The sequence below is a fragment of the Astatotilapia calliptera genome, chromosome 23, assembly GCF_900246225.1.
Source record: "Astatotilapia calliptera chromosome 23, fAstCal1.2, whole genome shotgun sequence".
NCBI classification, from domain to species: Eukaryota; Metazoa; Chordata; class Actinopteri; order Cichliformes; family Cichlidae; genus Astatotilapia; species Astatotilapia calliptera.
The window spans coordinates 15,988,396-16,012,707 of NC_039323.1; the positions used below are offsets into that span (position 1 = coordinate 15,988,396).

Consider the following 24,312-nt stretch of genomic DNA (forward strand, 5'->3'; position numbering starts at 1 on the left):
CAGGCTGAAGCTACTTTTAGATGTCTCCTGTGGTCACTTGTTTCATGGCTATCAAAGTTCACTTTTCTTTCACTTTAGCTTACAGATGTTTTTTTCCATTGTAAATGGATATTTATGGCAGATCTTGGTGGATAAAATCCCTTCTGGCTTCGAATCAGGATTATTATGGAATACAAGAAAGCTAAAAAAGGCAAGGCTTATATTCCTCAGGCTGCAGAGGATTATCTGACTTATACCAGTGTTTATTCACATAACATTTATTGAGTTTATTGAGCTGCTTCATACATATGAAAGGGGAAACATACTAAAGCATGGGATAAGTTAGCCAGTCTGGATGATTCATTAGCCAAATTGTGTGACTGTTATTTGCCCAGATTTAAAAATAAAAACAAGTATCTTAATAAATTTAGCAGAAAACACGACGCAGTGTCCCACCTTTATGAAAGGCAGGCACAGGCTCACCTTTCAAAAAATTCTCAAAAAGGCATCCTTCAGAACTTGTTTCCATAAGTTGCGTTATGACAAAATGTGTTTCTTGAGGTCAAATTAGGGCGAGAGATTTGAGACACAAACAAAAATCCCACTCTAATTCTAGAGAGACCATCAGAAAAAACAGGTTGCCAGACCTCTGTCAGGTTCTTCAGACTGTCCGTTCTCATTAGTTGATGCCACCATGCTGAGTTGACCGACTTACTCAATGATCCATTGAAAATGAAGAATAAAACAAAGTACAATGAATCCAGTTCAGATATTCTACAAATACACAGCCTGAAAAAATGCAAAACAATACACAAAAAAAGAAAAAGGAAAAAAAGGAAAAAGTCTTCAAATGTGAGACGACAAACCCAAAACTAATTCTGGGACTGTAGAAAAGAGCAGAGGACGGGTTTAACTTTGATTTGTGATGCCCAACAGATCCAGACTGTCTAGCTGTACCTCTGCTGGGAGGATTTCTTCTGATTAAAAACCATTTGTCTAGAGAAGTGACAGTGGATTTCATGTCAAGAGAAAAGACTCCTACTACAATAGCTATGTTATATTGCTGTCTCTTAGCCTGAAATCCTCTGCCTCCTTCATACCTTTCCTACAGTAGGCCCCTATCGCTTTTTTAGTCAATCAATCTGAGCAGGAACTTGTAAAGAGGTAAAGAAAAAAAATGACAAATATGAAAATATGTAAATAAAAAAGAAGTATGATAATATAAGGTGAGCATTAGCACAAACAGTTGAATAAAATACCATGACCATTTTTTTATTGCCTTCAGTTCTTGTTTTGCCCAAGTGTCACCGTTTTTGTTCTTCTCTGTCTCCTTCTCTGCCACCCACACAGTTTTGCTCTTCATAATCAAAATGTCATTTTGTAGCTCAGCCTCTCCTCTCTCTCCGCTGTACTTCGATGCTCTTGCGCATATCTAGTTATTGATCTGTTCTTCCTCATCACACCGCTGGGCAACTCATAATCCACTTCATTATTCCACCTACGGCATACAGACACACACACTCTCTCAGACACCAATGTACCCACAGGGAGGTGAGCGAGCAAGCAGGCATCTGTGTAGGTACACAGCACTGAGGCACACCCAAAAAGAAGCACCAGATAATTTTTCAATTAAAACTCAAACTCCCACAGACTACCCACCGCGCACTGCAGCTTCCAACTGCGGCCTCGTTTATCAAAGCATGCACAGAACAAGTTTTAAATATGCATACACATGAATCAAACACATGTACACACACTTGAATGGAACGAACATTTATTGATGCCACCACTGTGGGAACGGACATGAAAGAAATCATTTATTTAATTGACTCAATTAGCCCAAATGTAGGAAGGATTATCTTGGAATAAACATTGCAGCTAAAGGCAAAAAGAAGGAGCTTGAGGCTCTGATTAGCACTGATAATTGAAAGGAAGCAAACAAACAAATCAAAAATTGTTCAGCAAAGGAATAAAACCTTTAAAGTACCTTGACTGTACTTACAGCAACACTGAGCAGATGTGTTAATATAATTGTAAGAGGTTCTCCTCAGTAACCACAGAGCTGAAGCGGATTTGGATATACACGCTATTATTTATTGCTTCAGAGCATTTCCTCCGGCCCTGCTCCTTACATATGCAGGAGAGACTAATCAGCAGGCCCACACCAGGCGTGTCATTTTCTCCAACTGATGCCACACTCAGCCATCCTGCCCCACCTCTCCAACCTACACCCGAGCCACAACCATACCATCCCACCACAGTAATAAGAAGGAAATTCATTAATGACGGTAGGGCGAATAAACTGGGTTGGTAATGACGATAATGGAAAGACATACTCTACTAGAAAACGACACCAACAATAACAACACCAACAACAACCATGTTCACCTAAGGAACAACCAGACACAAACACAATCTAACTAAACTAAACAGTTCTCCCTCTCATATATTTGTTAAACACACTGAGTTATTTCCTGAACCCGTTTTATTTTTCTGCTTCAGTGTCTTGCTGCATCAGCCAGCTTCTCTCATCTGTCCACAGGACACGGTTACAGAAGTGCAAACTTGAAAACTTGAGACTTGCTGTAGCTTTTGTTAGCTTGTTAGTTTGCTTTCTCGGTTGTTGAGCGCAGGATTCCCTGAGTGGTGCCTTCCATTAATACCACACCTATAAGGAGTTTTCCTAGACTGTAAATGACTGTAGATGACAAGATGGCGCCGAGTATGGCAGCCTTGTCGCGAGCTCCCCCAAGCAACAGCTTTTTTCTGTGTTTAATTTTACTTTTCCTTCATTTTTTCGCGAGTAGCACATGTCTCCTTGTGTACGACCGACAAACCTTACTGGACATAAAAGACGGTCTTTCTTATAACTTTCTGGAGTTCAAGTTTTGCAACACGGACGCTCCGTTTGCAGACCCCCCATTCATCTCACCTGAGACGCCTTTGTTCTCTGGCCCTGGAGGCCGCAAACGCCGACGCAGAGGGAGAAGATCTGGCGTTCTGGTTCGACTGAGACGGCGCACTAACAGACCACCGTTACCCAGTTTATTACTGGCTAATGTGCAGTCTCTGGAGAACAAGCTGTGCGAGCTTCGGGCACGGATCTCATTCCAGCGAGAGATGCGGGACTGCTGCGTGATCTGCCTCACAGAAACCTGGCTATCGGACAAGGTACCGGACTCCGCAATACAACTACCGGGGTTCTCCGTGCATCGCGCGGACAGGTCACAGGATCTTACTGGGAAAAGCAGAGGCGGTGGTGTGTGTTTCATGATCAACAACAGCTGGTGTGATTATGCGAACGTGCACCCGGTCAAATCCTTATGCTCACCGGACCTGGAGTACCTGATGATTAAGTGCCGGCCATTCTGGCTACCGAGGGAATTTACAGCAGTGATTATTACGGCTGTTTACATTCCCCCACAAGCCGACACTGACCGTGCACTCAGGGAACTGTACAGCGCGATCAGCAGTGAGGAAACCGCACACCCAGAGGCAGCGTTTATCACAGACTTTAATAAGGGAAACCTGAAGAAAGTCTCACCAAAACTCCATCAACACATCCTTTTTAACACACGTGGAAACCGGCTACTCGACCACTGTTACACCTCTTTCCGGGATGTGTACAAAGCCCTCCCCCGCGCCCCATTCGGCCAATCAGATCACTGCTCCATCCTGCTCCTGCCCGCCTACAGGCAGAAGCTGAAACAGGAAGCTCCAACCCGGAGGGCGGTGCACTGTTGGACGGACCAATCGGAGTCTGCGCTGCGGGACTGTTTTGATCACGCGGACTGGGAAATGTTTCACGTGGCCGCCAGAGACATTGATGAGTACACAGACTCAGTCTGCGGATTTATCAGGAAATGCGTGGAAGATGTTGTCCCATCCAGAACAGTTAAATCCTTCCCAAATCAAAAACCCTGGATTAACGGAGATGTTCGCGCGGCACGGAGCACCGCCTTTGCCTCCGCGAACACATCGGACTACAAACACGCACATTACCAACTCCAGAAGACGATCAAAGCAGCCAAACGTGAGTACAGGGACAGGGTGGAGCAACAGTTTGACAACCCTCGGAGTATGTGGCAGGGACTAAACACGATCACAGACTTTAGAGGGAAAACCAGCACACCGCAGACCACGGCCTCTCTGTGTGAGGATCTAAACGTATTCTACGCTAGATTCGACGCAGCGAACACCATGAGACCGGACAGTGTGCGCACCGCGGATGACGTCAGTGCGCACACTGTGTCTGAGGAGGATGTGCGGAAGTGCTTCAGGAAGGTGAACGCGCGCAAAGCTACTGGTCCGGACGGGATTCCCGGCTGCGTCCTCAAGTCATGCGCGGCTCAGCTGGCTGGAGTGTTCACACACATCTTCAACCTTTCCCTCTCTCTGTCTGTAGTCCCAGCCTGCTTCAAAATGGCCACCATCGTCCCTGTACCCAAATCCTCCACCATCTCCTCATTGAACGACTGGCGACCTGTAGCCCTGACCCCCATCGTAAGCAAATGCTTCGAGAAGCTGGTCAGGGACTTCATCTGCTCTGCACTACCCGACTCACTGGACCCTCTACAGTTTGCATACCGCCACAACAGGTCCACTGATGATGCCATAGCCCTGACACTACATACTGCCCTGTCACACCTGGAGAAGAGAGACACGTATGTGAGAATGCTGTTTGTAGATTACAGCTCAGCATTCAATACCATCGTTCCCTCGAAGCTGGACAGGAAACTGCAGGATCTAGGACTGAGTAGCTCCCTCTGCAGCTGGAGCCTTAGCTTCCTGTCTGACAGACGCCAGGTGGTCAGACTGAGCAGCATCACCTCATCCCCCATCACACTGAACACTGGTGCTCCACAGGGGTGTGTACTGAGCCCTCTTCTGTACTCACTCTACACCTACGACTGCACAGCCACTAACAGCTCCAACATCATTGTGAAGTTTGCGGACGACACTACAGTGGTGGGTCTTATCACCAACGGTGATGAGACGGCTTACAGGGAGGAGGTCAGCGCCCTGACCCACTGGTGTCAAGACAACCATCTCACCCTCAACGTCGCAAAGACAAAGGAGTTGATAGTGGACTTCCGGAGGTGCAGAGAAGTACACACCCCCATCACCATCAACGGCGCTGCTGTGGAGAGAGTGAGCAGCTTCCGGTTCCTTGGAGTACATCTGGCTGAGGATCTTACGTGGTCAGTACACACAAACAAAACAGTGAAGAAGGCGCAGCAGCGCCTCTTCTTTCTCAGGAGACTGAAAAGATTCGGCATGAGCCCCCGCATCCTCAGGACCTTCTATCACTGTGCCATTGAGAGCATCCTCACTGGATGCATCACCACCTGGTATGGCAACAGCACCGCCTACAACTGCAAAGCTCTCCAGCGAGTAGTGCGGTGCTCTGAACGGATAATTGGAGGTGAGCTTCCCTTCCTCCAAGACATCTACAGGAAGCGCTGCCTGAGGAAAGCGGGGAGGATCATCAAGGACTCCAGTCACCCCAGCCATAAACTGTTCAGACTGCTTCCATCAGGAAGGAGGTTCTGCAGCATCCGGTCCCGTACCAGCAGACTGAGAGACAGCTTCTTCCACCAGGCCATCAGACTGCTGAACACGTCATAGACACCTCAGCTTCACTACTGGAATTTCAACATTATGCACTCCACACTGTATATAAATGCCACTTGTTTTGCACATATTCAACTCTGTATATTTTATTATTATTATTATTATTATTATTTTTTTTTTTTTTTTTACTATTTAATTTGTAAAAATGTGTATACACACACACACACACACACACACACACACACACACACACACACAGGAAAATATTTAGTATACACATCCAGAAATGCATACACTATTATATATTGTACATATATTTATTAGTTTCAGGTTGGCCATTCTTGTATTTTGCTCGTTTGTGTTGTTGTGTTTGCACATCTCTGTTGCTTGTGGGGCTCGCACACAAGCATTTCACTCGCATGTGCTGTGCCAGTGTGCCTGCACATGTGATGTGACAATAAAAGTGATTTGATTTGATTTGATTTGATTTGAAAGAGGAGCAAATGCTTTATCAAATTGTAGAGTTTTTTGTAGGTGTTTTAGTCAGAACTGTGGACCATTTTCCACAGTTTTTGGATCGCACATTTTGCTCCTCGTGTAATATCTAGGCTAGAAGCCCCAATTTAGCTCTTCACCACTTGTTATCTTATCATAGAGTGGTGAATATGTACATATTTAGAAACCCTTCTATAACACTTTCCAGTACTGTGTATGTCTATAAAGCTTTTCCCAACTTCTCCTAACTAGTAGTCTCAGTGATTGAAGTATGGTTCTTTTTCTTGAGAAGAGCACACATCTTTAATCAGATATTGTTTCCAATTCTGTTGTCTTTAACTGAAACACCTGATTTCTCTAGTAGTTTTTGAAGAAGTCATCAAGGTTTACCAAATAATTATAAAATACAGAGAAACCTCAACTGTTTTGTAGCATTAGTTCATCTAATATGTAAAATGAAAACAAATAAAAATACATAAACAGTTTTATTCATTGCAGAAAAACAACACATTTCTATTTCTCAATCAAGCCGTCTATTTTACTTTGCCCACAAGCCTTGATAATTAATAATATAACACACTTTAAACATAATAAGAAAATAAAACAAATTATTTATGTTGAGTTAGGGTTGGAATAAATCAACACTGTGGTCTTTCCTTACATGTAGGGCTTCTCAGGGCCCACTTACTTAAAATTACATGAAGAAAATATATTTTGATCCTTTGCTTAAAGTTAATAAGTCATTTATTTTCTACTGACTTCAGATACTGCTGTGTTTACACCCTGGCTGCTAGCTGCTGTCCAGATATTATGTTTGTTTAAAGCATCATGCCGCATGAGTGGGTGGTGGGTCTACAGTTCCACGTGAACAGAATGTAAGGTGCCATCGAGGGAAAACCTCCACTAATTGGAAGGTCTATGGTTTGATGCCTGTAGAAAGTTTAACTGCTTTGTGTTATTGGTTCATTCTTTTACACTCGTCCATGTCAAATATCAGTGTGCTCAGGTTTAACTACTGTGTGTGTGTGTGTGTGTGTGATACTGAAAGCAGTTGTGTCTGTGGCCTGTGTGTGGTCTAAAGTGCTTTGATTTGTAAATAAGACAACAAAAATGCCTTATTAAAGTGCAGCACGTTAACTTACTAGTTTATGATGGGAATACAATGTTCCAACAAAAAAACAAACAACATAAGTAAAAACGGGGGCTTATGATAAATGCTATTCCAGAATTTGATAGGTGTGTAGATGGAATTTACATATCATGCTGACACGTTTGGCACTAGTGGAACAGGGTCAACCTGTGATAAGGCTTCAGTTGTCATTGTGAAAGCAAAAGTTTTTCTCTCAAATGTTGATGAGTTTATCCTGCATCTAATGCTTCCTCTGCTCCTGCAAAACAGAGCAGAACCAGAACCATATTCACATATTAATTAAGCATGGCCTATCTCATCATAACCCAACAGAGGCATCTTTTATTCATCTGTCATATGGTTGGCATGTTTGCAAACAGATGTGCACAACAAAACCAAGCAGACTTCAGGTTTTTGCAGATTTGGTCAACAGATTACGGAGCAGAATCCACAAACGACAAACATTCTCCATGTGCTGCATGACAAAGGTTCATGACTTCATGAGAAAGGTTTCCTTTTTGCAGCTCAGGCTGAAATCAAACTGTTTTTACAAGTGTTCTCAATCCACCTCAGGGCCGATAGGATCTTGCCACCTGCCACCTGCTGAGCTTCTCTCCATTAAGCTGCCTTTGATTATTTGGTCCTTCACTTCAAGTGGGTGACAACTGACACTTACAGATTCCCGCTGATAGCCCTGCTTTCATACACACCTCACACACAGGTGTCAGAGTACCTTTAGTGCCAGGTGGTTGCCATAGTTGCCGCATCATTTGCACGTTTGTTTGTCTGTCTTTGAGGTAATGCGTTATGCATGTGTGGTTTTTCCAGCTGATTGTTGGGTTTAACCTCTAGAACTGCAGTTGACCACTTTTATGCTCCAATTCCACCAATAGAAACCGTGTTCATTATAACATTAAAAATAATGATAGTACATGAAAACGGGTTATTTATAGGCACTTTGGAAAGGTGAGCATCTGCTTTGTGTGGCAGGTTTCACAAGTGAAGAGGAAAATCCCCTCAGAGCACACAGGAGTGATTTCGCAGCTCAGACATCTGGTATGAAATAATAAAAACTTATTGACGTGCTGCAGTCTGCAAAGATCCTATGCCTTAAGAGAGGCAGCTCACTCGGACTGGCTGATATCTGATTTTTAATTCAAGACCAATATTGGCAAATCCATATATCAGTCTAAGCCAAACACAAAGCCACGTGCACCCACAAGATTGGGGTGGGGGTGGGGGATCAAGCACACACACACACACACACACACACACACACACACACACACACACACACACACAGATGGGGAGCAGATTTTGTTGTTTTGTCTCAGAAAGAAGGAGCTGTGAGGCTCCACATGGACCTGTCAATGAATACGAACTCAAAGATGAGAACTCACTGTCGGATTCCCTATGCATGCTGGGAAAGAAAGATTGGAGCACAGAGAGAAAGAGGGTGGTGGGAATGCGGGGGACACTACAAATGAAGGCTCAGACACTAGGACAGATAGAGCGAGGGTGTGAAAGGACGAAGAAAGAAAAAAGAGAGATAGACGAAGACATATGGAGGGGAAGAGGAGGCAGAGGAGGCAGTGTGGTATCTTTGGGGACTTGCTGTCAAACCTCTCTAGGTTTGTGAGCAGAAAAAGAAGCAGCTTCACACACACACACACACACACACACACACACACACACACACACACACACACACACACACACACACACACACACTCTCACACACTCAAAGACACCAACAGCAGGTTCACGCAGATTGACGTCTATTGAAGTCTTTGCACAAACAGCACTCAGCAGCACTCCCATGAGGCTTTGCTTCAGCCCAGACATCACCTTATCAAGAATGAAATGTTGAACATTCACTGAATTGATGGGCAAAGAGCGTTAAATATCAAAGCAGCGGTGTGTCCAGAAGAGCATTAAAACGCCAAAAACGGTCCTGTGCCCAGTCATTTCCACAGTAGTTATGTGACTTTTTAAACAGCTGGTTTTCTTTACAGGTCTTCATCAAAAATAACACGATTGTTATTGGTTTCTTTAATTAAATAACAATAGTTTTCAGTAAGGTGCATTTGTGTGCATAGACCCTTTTAAGTTACTCTTGCAATTTTTTTGTTAATGATGGAAACAACAAACATTGTGGCCCAAGAGTTGTATAACAAACTTTGCAAACTCCTGACAGACTTTACCAAGTTGCCAGTTTAAAAATAAAAGATCATCAGTGCACACCACTATTTGCTTATTTCTCTTTTTTTAATGTTAGGCTGTTAGAATGAAAAATAGGTGAGTTTACCTCTGCTCTATCTCACTGTACCAATAAATTCTTGTGTTTTAGGGCTGTAAAGGTTTGTCTTCTCAAGCACTCTCAAGACATTTTGTGGCATAAAATATGTAAATAGCGATATTTCAGTTAAATGTTCTGTCAATTTTAAGATCCAGCTCCAACAATCTGATTATGTTGAGGTGTGTTTGGTTTGGCTTTGGTTTGGTTACATGTAGACATAATATCAATATTTATTTAACAATATGAATGAAAATTAGAGGATGATACATTAATTTTACTCTTCATTTTTGCTCAGCCCACCTTTTGGATCAATGACTGTGTACACCTGAACCACGACTGATTTCACAAAGACACTTTGGGTTAGACTGGTCTTAATTTTGCTTATACATTCTAATGCATGTGGAACTATTTCACATTAAAAAGACTGACTAATCTACAGATTTAATAAACTGACAGGCTAACTAAGACAAGACATGTAACTCACTTGGCTATTTTTTTTGCTTTGTGCAATAAATGTAGAAATTAATTTCAAGTATATTTGACGTTATTTCACATTTTTGAATAAAACACTTCTTCTGGAATGGTCAACTTTCTCTACATGTGTACTATGGCTTTCCTCTGGCCAAGGAAGCAGTGAAAGTGACTCTTTGAAATTGTAACTTTTTTGTCTTTAAATTGATTGCTAACCTAAAAATAACCTTCAAAAATTCAGTTCAAATCTTTAGAATACCTAAAACAAGACACATTTGCCTGGTGTTGCCAGGTGTTTGCACCCAATTGAGAGGGGTGATTTGAAGAATAAAACCACACAGAGATAATTAATGATAGATTGGTTATTGTATTCATATTTATTTATTTATTTATTTGCTATATTTGATTTTTCCCAAATGAGTCTTATTGGGTAGGGCTTGTTTACTGCTTATAGTCTTGAGGCAGAAAATAAAAGCTAATATGCAGAAAATCACTCAAAGTGCTCTCTTGGCTACTTTTAACATTTTAAGAAGTATAATAACACACTTACACACAATAGCAGGGTAGACACACAAATACACAGACTGATGTGCCGGCTTCTCGCAGGGAGGGCAGTGCAGGGCCATTAGCCTAACACTTAGACACACCATGTCTTATAGGCCGTGAATGACAGACAGTCCTCTGTGTGTGTACATGTGTGGTCATCGGTGAAACCAAGAACCACCATAAAACTGGGGTTTCAATAACACATTTTCCTGAAAGAGCACACAAGGGGCTCTTCAACGACCCACAGCATCTCGGTGTGTGTGTAGAGGGATTGTGTGTGTATTCTGGTTACAGTCACTGTGGGGGCCATAACAGTCTCAGTGCCTCGGCATCATGAGTAAACTGTGTAGAAGTGTAGCCAAACAAACACACCCACATCCACCCTCAAACACAAGCATCCACATACACCGGGTAGATATATGACCTCAGGGTTAGATATAAAGGGCTCGTCTCGGTGATGTATAGGCCAAGGTCTGGGTCATAGATCTAATGGACAATAGAATGGACCTTGGTGTGCATGCAAACATTTTCTGGCTAAGGCTGAGGACTGGCTAATGTCAGCCCATGATCTCCTTCTCAGCACTTGCACACACATACACGTGCATACTGGATCTTTTTGTATTTCCACGCCATGTCAGTCATTTGACACACTGACATGTTGTACCATGGTGTAACCGGCTGTAACTGGTGTACAACTGGTTATTTTTCAGAGTTGTGCAGCATCATCGAGTCCTCTTGCTCCAGGCGAGCCATCTGCTGGATCTGACATGTGAAATCCAGGCAGATAATCCACTCCTCAGTGTTTCACTATACTTCGAAGAGCACATTTCAGATGTTACAGGCAGCTGTTGAAAATTGCTTTATGAAAGAACCTTTATCATTACTTGAGAATGTGTCTTCAACTGTTATTTTTTTGTAAAAACCAAAACTTGAGTGTAAAATTACTGCTCACAAAGTGGACCTTACTAAGTAAATGATGTTTTACTTCCTTGAATTGAAGTTAAAAGCCATAACTTTATTCTAATAGGCCCGTATATTGTATAATATTTTCTTCCTGCTGCTGTATTTTCTTTTTTTTTTTTTACCATATGAGACTGAATGATCCCATTTTTCCATATACATTTGTTTAAAACTGCTCTGTGACTTCACTTTCTCACTGTTTATAGCTTAAGTAAAAAAAAAAAAATTCTTAAATATCTATTCCGCTCATGTGCTCATGTCTTAAACAGCTAACTTGAGATTGTCAGATATAAGAGGTAGGATGTTTCATTCACCCAGTCACTCTTTCACCAGCATGTCTCATTAAACTCTTGTTTGTTCACTGCAGGCCTACATATTCAATTCCTATTAGTTTACAGCCAATCCACTTCCACTGACTTCAATAACACACACTGGTTGATAAGGGAGACACTTTTCAAGCCACATGCCAAGGCAAGCAGACAAACAAAATAAACAAATCCATGCAGGGAGAGGCATGAAAGTGCGTATGTAATTCCTGTAATGGTTATTCATTCACTGTAAATGACTGTCAGGCTTTTGATCAATCAATCACAATCAATCAATCACGTGAACAAAATGCGTGATGTAGTGCTGAGTAACGGAAAACTATAAGTCTACTACAGATTGCAGAGCTTATAGCAATTGTATCAAACATTAAATTGCAATAGGCCTGCTATGGGCAAGTCCAGGTGGGAGGGGAGGGGAGCCAGATGCCTTCTGCCAGATCACATGAAACATCTCAGGTTCATCTGGTATCCAAGATAATATTCATCTCTCTGAGTTATCAAATCTTCACTATTAACACAAGGAAAGATTCATTGTTGTTCTTCATGGCTACCAAGCACTGCCACAAAAGTCTCTTCAGCGTCTTCTGTTTGTTATAACTATGACTATTACCATGTCCTGCCCTCAGGCATAAACAGTTTAGGTGAATCATGTACATGAACTTTATTACGAACAAAAAAAAAAAAAGGGGGGGGGGGGGGTTTGCACATTACTGGCACAAGATTTAGTTTAGACCGTATAAAAGCTAAACTCAGACTAGAGCGAAAAGGGAAAAACGCAGAGCATCAGACCGCAAAATAGGTTGATCAACAACCAGACGACTGGACAAAGACAAAGGGGAGGACAGGACCATCCGTTAGGGACAGACAGGGGATAAAAAGCAGATGGGAAACACGACACAGATTCAAGTAATTAATGGCAATCAAACACACAGGAAACATAAAAACAAGACAGGTAAAAAACTGATAGATACCGAAAAGAAAAGAAAAAGATAGATACCGAACATGGAAACAAAACAAGAAGCAGTAGAACACAGAAGTCACAAACACACAAACATAACTAAGAAAAGGGGAGTGAATTAAAAAAAAACCCAACTCAAAACAAACCCCAGGGCCAAAGCACTTTGCTCTGGAAACAATGTAATACTTTAAACTATTCTCTCATATTTTCTACCTTGCTCTGTCTCTCTTATTGAAATTAATTAAATTATTTATTTAATTATCTTCTAGCAGAATGTAATCTTCATATAAAGATGTTCTGGGTAGTGCAATTAGAACAGTCTCCGGATGCTTTTTATTGTTGGCAGCGCGCACACACACATGATGATGTTGGAGTAAGTACGTGTGTCTGTGCACGTGTGTGCTCTGTGAATGTGCTACGGGGGGAGGGATGGAAGTCAGGATCTATAAATTCATTTCTCAGGGCAGCTGCGGTAAGTAATAAGATTGCTTGTAAGAAAGCAACAAGAATGTGTGTGTGTGTGTGTGTGTGTGTGTGTGTGTGTGTGTGTGTGTGTTTCTCTTTTCACATAATGATCCTTTTTTTTCATTATTAGGATCATTTTACGTCTTCTATCCTGTCATTTGAACCAGTGTTTCTTACATTTTCGCACAGGTTAATTTTTAACAAAGTAACTACAATGTTGGAATAACACTGAAATATCACTGGAATGGTTATTGAAATAATATAACACATGTAACAAAGACAATAACAACATATTTATTCATATTTGTTCATATCACATTTGTTAATTTTGAGTGAACAGACACCTTTTTTCCTAATTATTGTGTTTTACGCTCAGTGCTCCCCGTCTTGCCTGTCCCTTTGCTAACCTTTGCACATCAGTTAAATGTTTCACTTTGCAGCATTCAGCTCTTTTCATAAATGTGGTCTCATGGCTGACTGACACCAGAGGTAAATTTATGTAAAACTCCCATATGTCTGAATGACACAAAGCCGTTAATGCAACAGACCTGCAAGCTAAATGGGCTCTATATATTCAGTATCACACTAATAAAAAGACAAAAACACTCAATAGGCTTACAAATAGACATTTTCAGAAGAAAATAACAACATAAACTGTGTCAGAACTTATGTATCGCTATGTTTTATATAGAAACGCTGTGTAGGACCACCATCACAACCCTGTGATTGTGACAGAGGAGGTGATGAGGAGTCACCCAAATATTTATGCTGACTGCCTGTTTATCAAGCCAAAGCTATGATGTACAACAAACAAACAAATACACATATTCACAGACATGCACACAGACCCACACACACCAAATGACAGAAAGTGTCAGCCATCCTGCTGCTCTGATGCAAAATCAATCCCACTGATGGACATAATCCCTTTTAGAGAGAGAGGGAGGGCAAGATGTAACACTAGATGACAGCCAACTTGCTACAACAAGGGGGAACAACCACAAAAGCCACATTTAAGCAATGACAATAAATGATGACTTTAATAAAAAATGCACGGGGTGTTATTGGTCTGGAGGACTGTACAGCTCATGCACATAAAGACTGAGCAGGAACCCCCCAGTGGTGGAGCCGATCTTGTGTACATTTTCCTGTTTTTCCTTCTTTTCATAAGTTTGACATGATGTATATTCAGAATCTAACATTATCAAAGCTGATTCCAGAGGAGTCGAGATGTGATTTACTAATATATTAATTTAGGTTAATTTGTATATTTAACTGTTTAATTGTGGGTGGGGGAATTATTACAGTTCATATGCATTGTACAAAAAATTCTGATATGGTCTAGTGCAATCTGGTCCTCATATAAGATAAGATAAGATAAGATAGAACTTTATTAATCCCTCGGGTGGGTTCCTCTGGGAAATTCGACTTCCAAAAAAAAGCACAGCAACGACCGAAGTTACAGTTACAGAATTGTTATATATATATATATATATATATATATATATATATATATATATATATATATACATACACACACACACACACACACACACACACACACACACACACACACACATATATAAATACAGAGACAAATATAAATAAAATATACAAAGGGGATAAATAGAATAAATAGGAATAAAAAATAAAAATACAAGTGAATTGCACATTTCAAGTATTGAGTCTATTGCACTGTTGACTATTTACAAAAAGTATTGCACAAGGTATTGCACAGTGAGGTGAAGAGGCACTACAGCTTAGTTGTTCCCCCCTCCTTTGTCCTCCTGTTTCCCCTCCCTCTCCCCTCCAGAGAGGAGTTAAACAGTCTGATGGCGTGTGGGACAAAGGAGTTTTTAAGTCTGTTAGTTCTTGTCTTTGGGAGAAGCAACCTGTCACTGAACAGACTCTTCTGATTGTTTATGGCCGTGTGCAGAGGATGCCCAGCATTGTTCATAATGTCCAGCAGTTTCTTTAATATTATATTTAATATATGCATTTAGTCACTATAGTGCTCTTAATAGCAAAGTAAAATAATGCATGTTGATTGTCTGTAAACTTTAATCAAAGAAAAACTTTCATTTCTTTTATTTTGGTGCGTTGACAGTTTACTTTTGTTTTTTGTACAGAAAAAAAAGAATATGCTGAAGGAGGTGTATGCACTATATATCTGTTTGTGTTATCTTGACAAATAATGATAGAAAGTGAGACAAGAGGAAAAGGCGATGCCTATTAGTCTAGAATCCTACAACATGTACTCTGTCAAGAGATAACATAAAGTGAATGGTGGACTGCACGCTTCTCAAATGAAATCTTCTCGATGTGTGATGCATCTGTGTGTGTGTCTGTGTGTATGTATGTGCGTGGGTGTGTGCCTTCAGATGAAAGGTTAATTGGGTGGCTGCTGTTGTCCCAAAGACAGAGACAACAGGATCTGTAATAGCTGTGACATTCCTGCCTGCTCCCCTGCACACTCCAGGCAATGGTGTGAGAGCGTGTGTGTGCCATGTGGGTGGATGTGCAGAGAGAGGTGTGATGTCCCTATATAAAGTCTACTTTTCACTTGTAAGGAGAAGAGAGAGAAAAAAATAAAAGTTAGTGGCTTCCAAAATGATCCTGTTTGGTCCTTCTTGAAGTGTCTCAGTGTTTTTTTATAGAGAAAAATGACAGCCTGTAAAGTGTCATTGTGGAAGTGGAGTGATTGTGTCCATTGTCCACTGGTAAAACAACATAATTTCATTAATTAATCCCAATGCATTCAGCACAGCATCTTCATTTCAGCATGAATGTCTACCAATTCATGCTCAAAGAAATTTTGACCCTACAGTTTCTACCTGTTGACTATTTTCGTTAACAGTTATAGAAAGTTGCTATGGTTAACCTTAAAACTACCTTTTATTAATCAGCCTACATTTTACTTGTCTTCTCCATCATACAGAGTAGTATTTCTGGATATCTTCAGTCAAGATTTTAAGCCTATTCTCAAACTGAACCAGAAGAGCAGGATAGGTTAAAAAAAACCCATTATAAGTGAGAAATGTATCCCACATCTGAGAGTAGCTCAGCAAGCTCTCATACTGCAGGTAAGCTTTGTTCAATATTTCAACATACGCACACAAACAGACACACACACACACACACACACATAGAAGTGCACTCATGAAAACGCGCATCCCTCTTGAGGGACAAGGTGATGTGAGTGCAGGTGTCATGAGCCATCAGCTCACCGAGTGTGGAAGAAGATGGCCAGATATAGACACAGACACATGCATGAAAGTTGCATTGGTGTGAACAGACAGGATACGGCTCCTAGCTAAAACCAGTCTGTGCTCATCTAATAATGATGCTGCCTAAGAAAATCTGGCATGATAGAGGCTTTCATCACCACCACGAGTATAATCTACACCGTCACAAAAAAAGTGACAAAGATGTATTGATAACCGTCATATTTTTATATATTCAAACAAACGTTATGTTATGTCGTTGTGTTCAAACAAATAATGCTGCTGAATGCGTTTTGGTTTTGACAGAAATATTACATTTCCTTTTAAATAATGATACACAGGCAGAAATAACCTCTTAAAGACATCAGTCAAAGTTTCTTTGATATATCCTTTAATACGTGTATCCTTTCATCTACTTAGATGTACTGCAATACAGCTGAGTTGAGCAGGTGATCAGAAGTTTTGCCTTCTTGCATTAATATTCTTTAAAGCAAACTACAGAGCTATTGCCATAGTTTTAAAAGAAAAGTCGCTTCACTTTTTTTAACCTTACAAAGTTGCTATGGTAACATAATAGCAAACCATTTGTACAGAGTAACTTGAATTCATTTTTAATTAGGAAAAAAATGGATTCTGTCCATTGGACTATATTTGTTATTAACTTTCCTTTTGGGCAGACATTTTTCTTCTCATCCTTACAAATGCCAACCATGTGAAAGACACATATGTGCACACGTTTCTCTATATTATAGCTTCCACAAAATTGAAAGAGCTTATTGATGTAACTTGATATATGTGCACTATTAATTTAGAGATAGTCTGTGTTAATCTGCACTCATTTGTAAACATCTATAGCTACTTATGTGGCACACTACATTTTATATTGCTTAGCCTAAGATTGTATTTAAGGTTACTTAGGGAGAATACATTTATACAATAAATCATTCTGGCTTTGTCCTCCCATTTTTCTTGCATCTTATGAGAAAGGTAATAAGTCCACTAGAGTCCGACTGTACTGTATGGTAATGCGACTTGAGAGGGTATGCAAATACAATTTGCAAGAATTTGCATTCAAATGTCTTCTAAAACATGGCATTTTAACTTCCTTTAGTGCAACAAAAAAGGAATACAAATGCTTTACTAGCAGCATAAAGGAACCAACAATTGTAAAAGCCTGGCATAAAGAAAGATAGAAAATACACAAAAAAGGAACTAAAGCCCTTTGATTCTATAAATAAACATAAAGTACAAAACCTTGTGGAAACTTGTAAACCAACACAGTCTTTCAAGAATTACATGTACTTCAAGAAATGAAGACGGAGAAAAGAGTGCTGTGTGAGACTGCTCACTGTGTAACCACGACCAGCTAAAAATGGAAAAATGAGGTAATAACATGAAATGCTCTGCATACTGTGGCTACTGTCAAAAGTCATACATGTTAGGTGAATTTGTCATTCCACATAAATTGTCCATACATGTGAATGTGAGCCTGTCCCCACGTGTTAGCTGCGTGATAGACTAGCGACCTGTTCACCGCCTCTAACTGTGTGACAGCTAAGATGGGCTCCAGTCTCCCCATGACCCTGAGCTGAATATGTAGTTAAGAAAATGAATGATGGTCAAAATATAAATATATCAGTTAAATATGAAATAATTAAATACTGCATTTAATATTGTGGACTTTTAGGTATTATTAGGGGAAAAAAATACTTAACTGAGCTGTGATAGAAGTTTTCCACGATTTCCTGACTGACTCATCTTTTATTGACCAAGTTATCTATTATTTGTTTCCACCTCCCTCAAAAAAATCACATTGGTGCATGTGTGGGCAGCGTAAATCTTCACTGTAGATGTGCAAACATGTGGCTTTGCTCATAGGGAATCTTTTTTTTTTTTTATTAATGATTTATTTTATTGATTTTTAAAAAAACTGTGACTGCGTCTCAGAGACAGTGAACAGTGGTAGAGCTTTGAAATAGCTGCACTTATACAAGAGGAAAGGAATCTACAGGTCGATGACTGCTCACGCTATCATCAAATATACACTCGCCTTGCATACACACGAACACACAATCCTGGCCCTTGGCTGAGAGTTGCCATGTGGAAGTCTTTCCAGGTCACTAACTTTAAGTCTACTGAAACAAACACACTTTGTTGGTGTCCTCCTAGCACCTTGGTTTTCCTCCAGTTTCTTGCTACTTTTCTATTTTCTACCACAATTTTCATTTTGTTCTCCTTTTCTTTCAAATTATTGTTTAGTCTTGTCTCTGGTAATTCAACAACTCCAAGCAATGAAAAACATTTCATCATCAGCAGTTCAATAAATTATCATTAGGTTCCTCCTTCTGGTCCTATTCTAAAACCATTCACTGTTTGTAGTCTGTATTTTTCTCTCTCTGCTCGCTATGCAGAAGCTGAAGGCACTGATCACTTTGCCACAACATAATCATTTTGACAACTTAGCATAGCCGACATAGCACAGCAGACATCATGCGACCACAAAGGAGAACAGGGGAAGGCAGTGCTTATAAACTATGAAAACACAGACAAAAAGCTTGTATAGTATGCTTTGGTGTGTGTGTATTCTGTCAGGTACTAAAAGTACTAAAACAATAAATGCTCCAAAGTTGATCGGATTGCTTAACCAAGAAAATTTTGACATGTATGAAGACATTTCAAAATGTTGCAGAATGTATGCTTTCGGCCATTATCTTGTCCTCCTGGGGTGTAAAAGTCTCTGAAACAGCACACACCATCTGGCACTAAAGCTCCCAAACCACTGAAAAACAATAATGATAATAATTCTGTGTAGAAACCAAGTATGGCAACAGCATGGATAGTTATTATAGTCATCCTACAGACAACCTGTGTGATCAAACAAAAAATAAATATGCAATGAGACAAACAGGTGGACTTTATTAATGCGACACACACACACAGACAGAACAGATGACAGAATGTGGCCACCATTCAACCGGTGTGTAACTGCTGTCTCGCCCCTCTTTAGCTGCTCTCTCCATATGACATTGATGCCTTTTGCTTAACAAGGCCACTGTGACTCTGATATGAAGCGTATGTTTATTTGCATCACATATGACGACTTTCTAATGTGAACTCCTGCATTTCTTGAGTCTATGAAATGCATTATTTTGTATGAAGTGTTGGTCTGATAATCTGTCATGTGTCTGTGAAAACAACCAAACATAGTCATGGTCAGTGAGTCCGAAGGCTTATTCAAGAGATTGAGTAAGACAGCATTTTACCCACTGCGATAACCAACAAGGCTACGATTTCCTAACATTATGCTGTTTAAATTTCAACCAGTTAATTAGGGTGTAGACTGTATTGTGAAGCAGTTTCTAATCTCTCTCTTTTTCATACTACAGTAAGCAAGTCCATCAGTCACCAAAGGCAAGACACTTATCTTCAGTTTGACTTCATAAATAGCCAATGTGAAGCCTTAAGAGAAGAAATGATTTCTAGATAGCTGTAAGTCCAAAGGCATAGCACACACAAATATTCAACAAACTCAGAGCTGGCTTGTTAAGGCCATTCGTGTAAACAACGCTTTGCCTGGCGAGCTCCGCCAATAGGAGGTATCGCTTTGTAAATGTAGCACATTTGCAGTTCAAGGAGAAGGTAGCAAGGGGGACGGAACCAGGAAGGAGAATGAATATGGGGAGAATAAAGACAACAAAAGGAAAGGGCATGCAGACAAGAGAGCAGGGAGGAGGACGAGCAAAAAGAGATGCAGGCATCCCAGATAAAGAGGTTTAATTGACTGTCACAGAGCCTTGTGGTTGTGCTGCAGCTACTAATAGCCAGCTAGAGGCTGCTGAGGCTAGCGGACACACAGAGAAGCTGGACTTCTCTCATTATCACTGCTACCCTCAAGCTCTTGCTCTCGTTTCCTCCTTGTCTCCCAGAAAGTCTGTGCTACAGCTGCTTTTCGGCTTATTTGGTTGAGTGTAATGTGCTTGAGTGGCACAAATGTTAGAAGAATCCCATTGTAAAAGAATTTCATAATGAATAGAAATATTGTAAAGTAATAACCTGCATGGCATGATTTTGAACTTGTATGTGTGTGTACTGCAAGATCCATTTGCTGTGTAGGAAATTAATGGGCCTCTGCAATTTGTCAGTGTTTGTGCGAGAATGTCGTGCTCTCAATTTTAAGTTCAATTTATTGTGCTTTATTGGGAGAACGTTAGAAGTATAAAGAACAAGTTTAAAGGTTTTGACAAAGTACAGAAATGCATTTAAATAAAAATCACAGAGAAATTAATTACTGCCTCTGTGGTTTTTATATATATATATTTTATGTGTGAGTAAGTACGTGTGCCACAAACAATCTTGTACTCAGTTTTTTTTGTTTTTTTTAAATGGGATTAATATTACTTAAAGGCTTAGAATAAATTTACCATCTTCTCTGGCAGTTTCTTCTCACCTCTTCCTCATCCTAACTCACTCGCTTCACCTCGTCGTCCCCCCTCTTCCCCGTCTCTTCATGTCCCTGCTGCCCTGTACCCTCTAATAGGCTATTGATTTTCCATCTGCTCACGAAGCAGCCTCTACTTTTACCGTTCACTCATGATATTAGCTGTCCATTAACAGCAGCGAACAGCTCGGCTTGCACGTCAGCATCTTGGTTCACACATCCTCTCTCTCACTCTCTCTCACACCGACACACACGCATAGCAAGAGCACGAGAGAGAGAGAGGTCAGCTATGTTAGTCCTGTCCAGCAGATTGACTTTTCTTGCAATTCGTTGTAATCATCAAACCAAATAAGACAATTACAGGGTAAGATTGGTTATTACTGGCATAACTGCCCGTTACTGCTGCGTTTATAATTAATTGCAGGTCACAGTCTGTATCCTTAGTATGAAACACGACTCTTTGAAGCAAAAACACTACCTGCTGTGACAAAGTTCAGTTTTGTGAGTGCTAATGAGGTATTATCCATGTATTCCTGTAAACAACTGTGATTCATATATTAGAACAGCAACAACAACAGCTGTATGTGAGAATCCCACTATAGAAGTCAGTTCCAGCTGTAATTCTAGGACACAGATTCACTAAAAATAAACAGGATATACAGTGATTTCTTCAGTTAGTTATGACTGTGGAAGGTGTTGAATGAGTGCCTGTAGATTGCATCCTTGATTCTAAGTCTAAGTCAGCATGCTTTATTGTCACTGTCAGCTTTTCATTAACATACTAACAAAGGTATAAAAATTATGATCAAGCAAAAAAAAAAATCATGTTTTTCTGTTTTTATCAGGTTTTTGGTGTTATATTTGACCTAAATTTGTATTTGTAATTAGTCTACTTTGAGTCAATAACAGATATTTCATGAATATATTCATGATATATTTTGAAATCATTTGTTCACTATATACATAAAAGCAATATTGACTTCAAAAGGATAATTAAGGCTGTTATAACTCACACGCAAAGCTTTTATTATATTCTTAAGTCCCCAAGATGGCAAAAAAAAAAGTTAGTGAGGCCAAATAACAGTAGGATGTCAGAGAGAGGTTAATGATGTATCGTGCTGTAGGTTTGTACAGTCAGAGGTTGCCTGGCTGTCGATCAGTCTTTCTCCACTGCCATTTATTTTAATTATCACTTTGTAATGAGGGCTGCACATACTGACAGTTTGCATTATGGGACTTATGATTTCTTTTTCTTTTAGTTGTGTTTATTTGCCTTTTCTCAGCTGTCTGTCATCTTTCTGCTCACTTTATTGTCTGATCTCCTTTCTTCTACGAATAGTGCTATGGAGGAAGAGTTGTTTTTTTTTTGTTTTTCCCTTGGATCTTGCATCCCTGAGTACACATCCTAGCATACCTTCAGTTGCTTTAATTCCTTTCAACTCATCGATATTTGCTGACATGTGCCAACAAAAAGCGGAGAAGTATTAGAAAAGAGAAAAGGCGTGTTTTATGATCATGAAATATATGTACGATATACCTTTAAATCCCACTTGTTTATTGTTGGTATTTTATATGAACACTGTTTTCATTACGCCCCACCTGGGGGTAATTTTTTGTAGCAGCTAGTGATAAGCCAAACACTGGAGGAGCCGACTTTAAATTGAGCCTACTTTAAATTGAGCCTACTTTAAATTGAGCCTACTTTAAATTGAGCCTACTTTAAATTGAGCCTACTTTAAATTGAGACCTAGCCTGGCTTCACTCCGCCTCCTACCTAGCTTCAAACTGAGTAGTGCTGCGTTAATCCTGAGTGATCGTCTGTGTTTAGACAAGCTAGATCGACAACTATTGTACACATTGCAAATATCTTCTTGAACATGCTGTCCTGTTTTTAGCCTTATCGCGTTTTCTTCTGTTTATGCTTAAAAAGCAATTAAGCCACTTTTGTTTTCCTATGAGTAAAATGTATGTTACTTGTTTATATTTTGAGAATGCTTCGCTTGGCATTTTGACAATGCCCAAGATGAAGATATCAAGATAAAAAGAATAAATAAAACCTTTCTGTTTGGACAGCAGTTACTCTGTGGTCCTGGTCCTTACTAGGACGTGGGAAAGAGGGGAGACATTTTTGTGTTATGCTCAGACCAGGAAATACACTTCATGTAACCACACCTGGTATGTGGTTCCACACTTGTATTCTTATCTGCTGATCTGTTTCATTATTATTAACCGCATAATAAATAACATTAGTTTGAAGGAGCAAAAGGTTAATCAGCCATAATATGTCTATAAAGTGGAAATGTAAAACCAGTGCAGCTAAGTGAAGGTTTTTTTTCTCTCTATTCAGTAGAAAATCTGTAGAGAAAAAATAGCCTAACAGAATTAGTAAAAGTGACTGAATCATTTTGGTGCTGAAATTGTACTGAGTAGTTATTTCAGGTCTTAACTCACTCTAATTTCTTCTTGTAGAAACTTTCAGTGCATCTGTCTTATTTTCTCCATTGCCAGCCCATGCAAGTGAACAGTTGCTTTCATATTGAATATGATCCCTGTAATCAGATGTTTGAAAAACAGGAGATTTGTCCAATTTCCTGCCATGTTGCTCTGCAAAATTGTCTCCTCTGTCTTTATCCCTTCGTTTCATTTCCCTTTGCTCACAATCACACAATCCAGAACAGACAAAGGGAGCTCTTTTAGGATTCTACGTTTTACAGGCTTTCAAATGCTTCAAATGCTACCCTCCCAAAGAGGTTACAGAGGATTACAAGGAATCCAGGAAAAATTACATACACTCTTTTTCTCTCTCTTACACTTTATATATATAAATGTGCCATTGTGTGTCCTTGAGGGTATTGACCTTCAGGACAGGTGTGACTATTATTGTGTAGAAACTCAGTTTAGGATGTAGTTTAGATTTAGGATTAAGTTTGTTGGTTTGGGAATTAATGCAATCAATGTAAGGACTTTACAAGTATTGCACCACAAAAGTGCACGGAAGTGTGTGCGTATGTGTGCAAGATGAAATTGCGTTGGCCTTTACGGAGCCGAGTTAATTGTCTGATTGGGCGGTTCGGTTCCCTCCTGGACGGCTGTAATTTACTGATCCCCCAGCATATGTGAGGCTGCCGCAGCACATACTTGACCTTCTCAAATAACTGGGCCAGATAGAGAGAAAGGCAGAGAGAGAGAGAGAGAGAGAGATGTCTGTGTGAGCATGCTCACATGTCTCTATGTGTGTCTGTGTGTGTACCGACAATTTGCTTAATGCTAAAGTGGACAGCTGGGCCGACAGCTCTCACTTTAGAGAGCTAAAAGCCTCTTTAATTTAGAGAGTTGGAGCAAGGGAAAAAAGTGGCAGACAAACAGAACGAGCAAGAGTGCAAAAAAGGGCAGTTTCTTTATCGCTATCCACTGAAGAAGGAAATGAAATGAGACAGATGTTGGTTTC

At 40.1% G+C, this 24,312-nt stretch overlaps 1 protein-coding gene across 2 annotated transcripts in view; it reads right to left on the reverse strand.

Annotated features, from left to right (window-relative positions):
* Positions 1-24,312, reverse strand: part of nlgn1 (neuroligin 1) — a 276,978-nt gene that overhangs the window by 27,301 nt on the left and 225,365 nt on the right. The window lies entirely within an intron of this gene.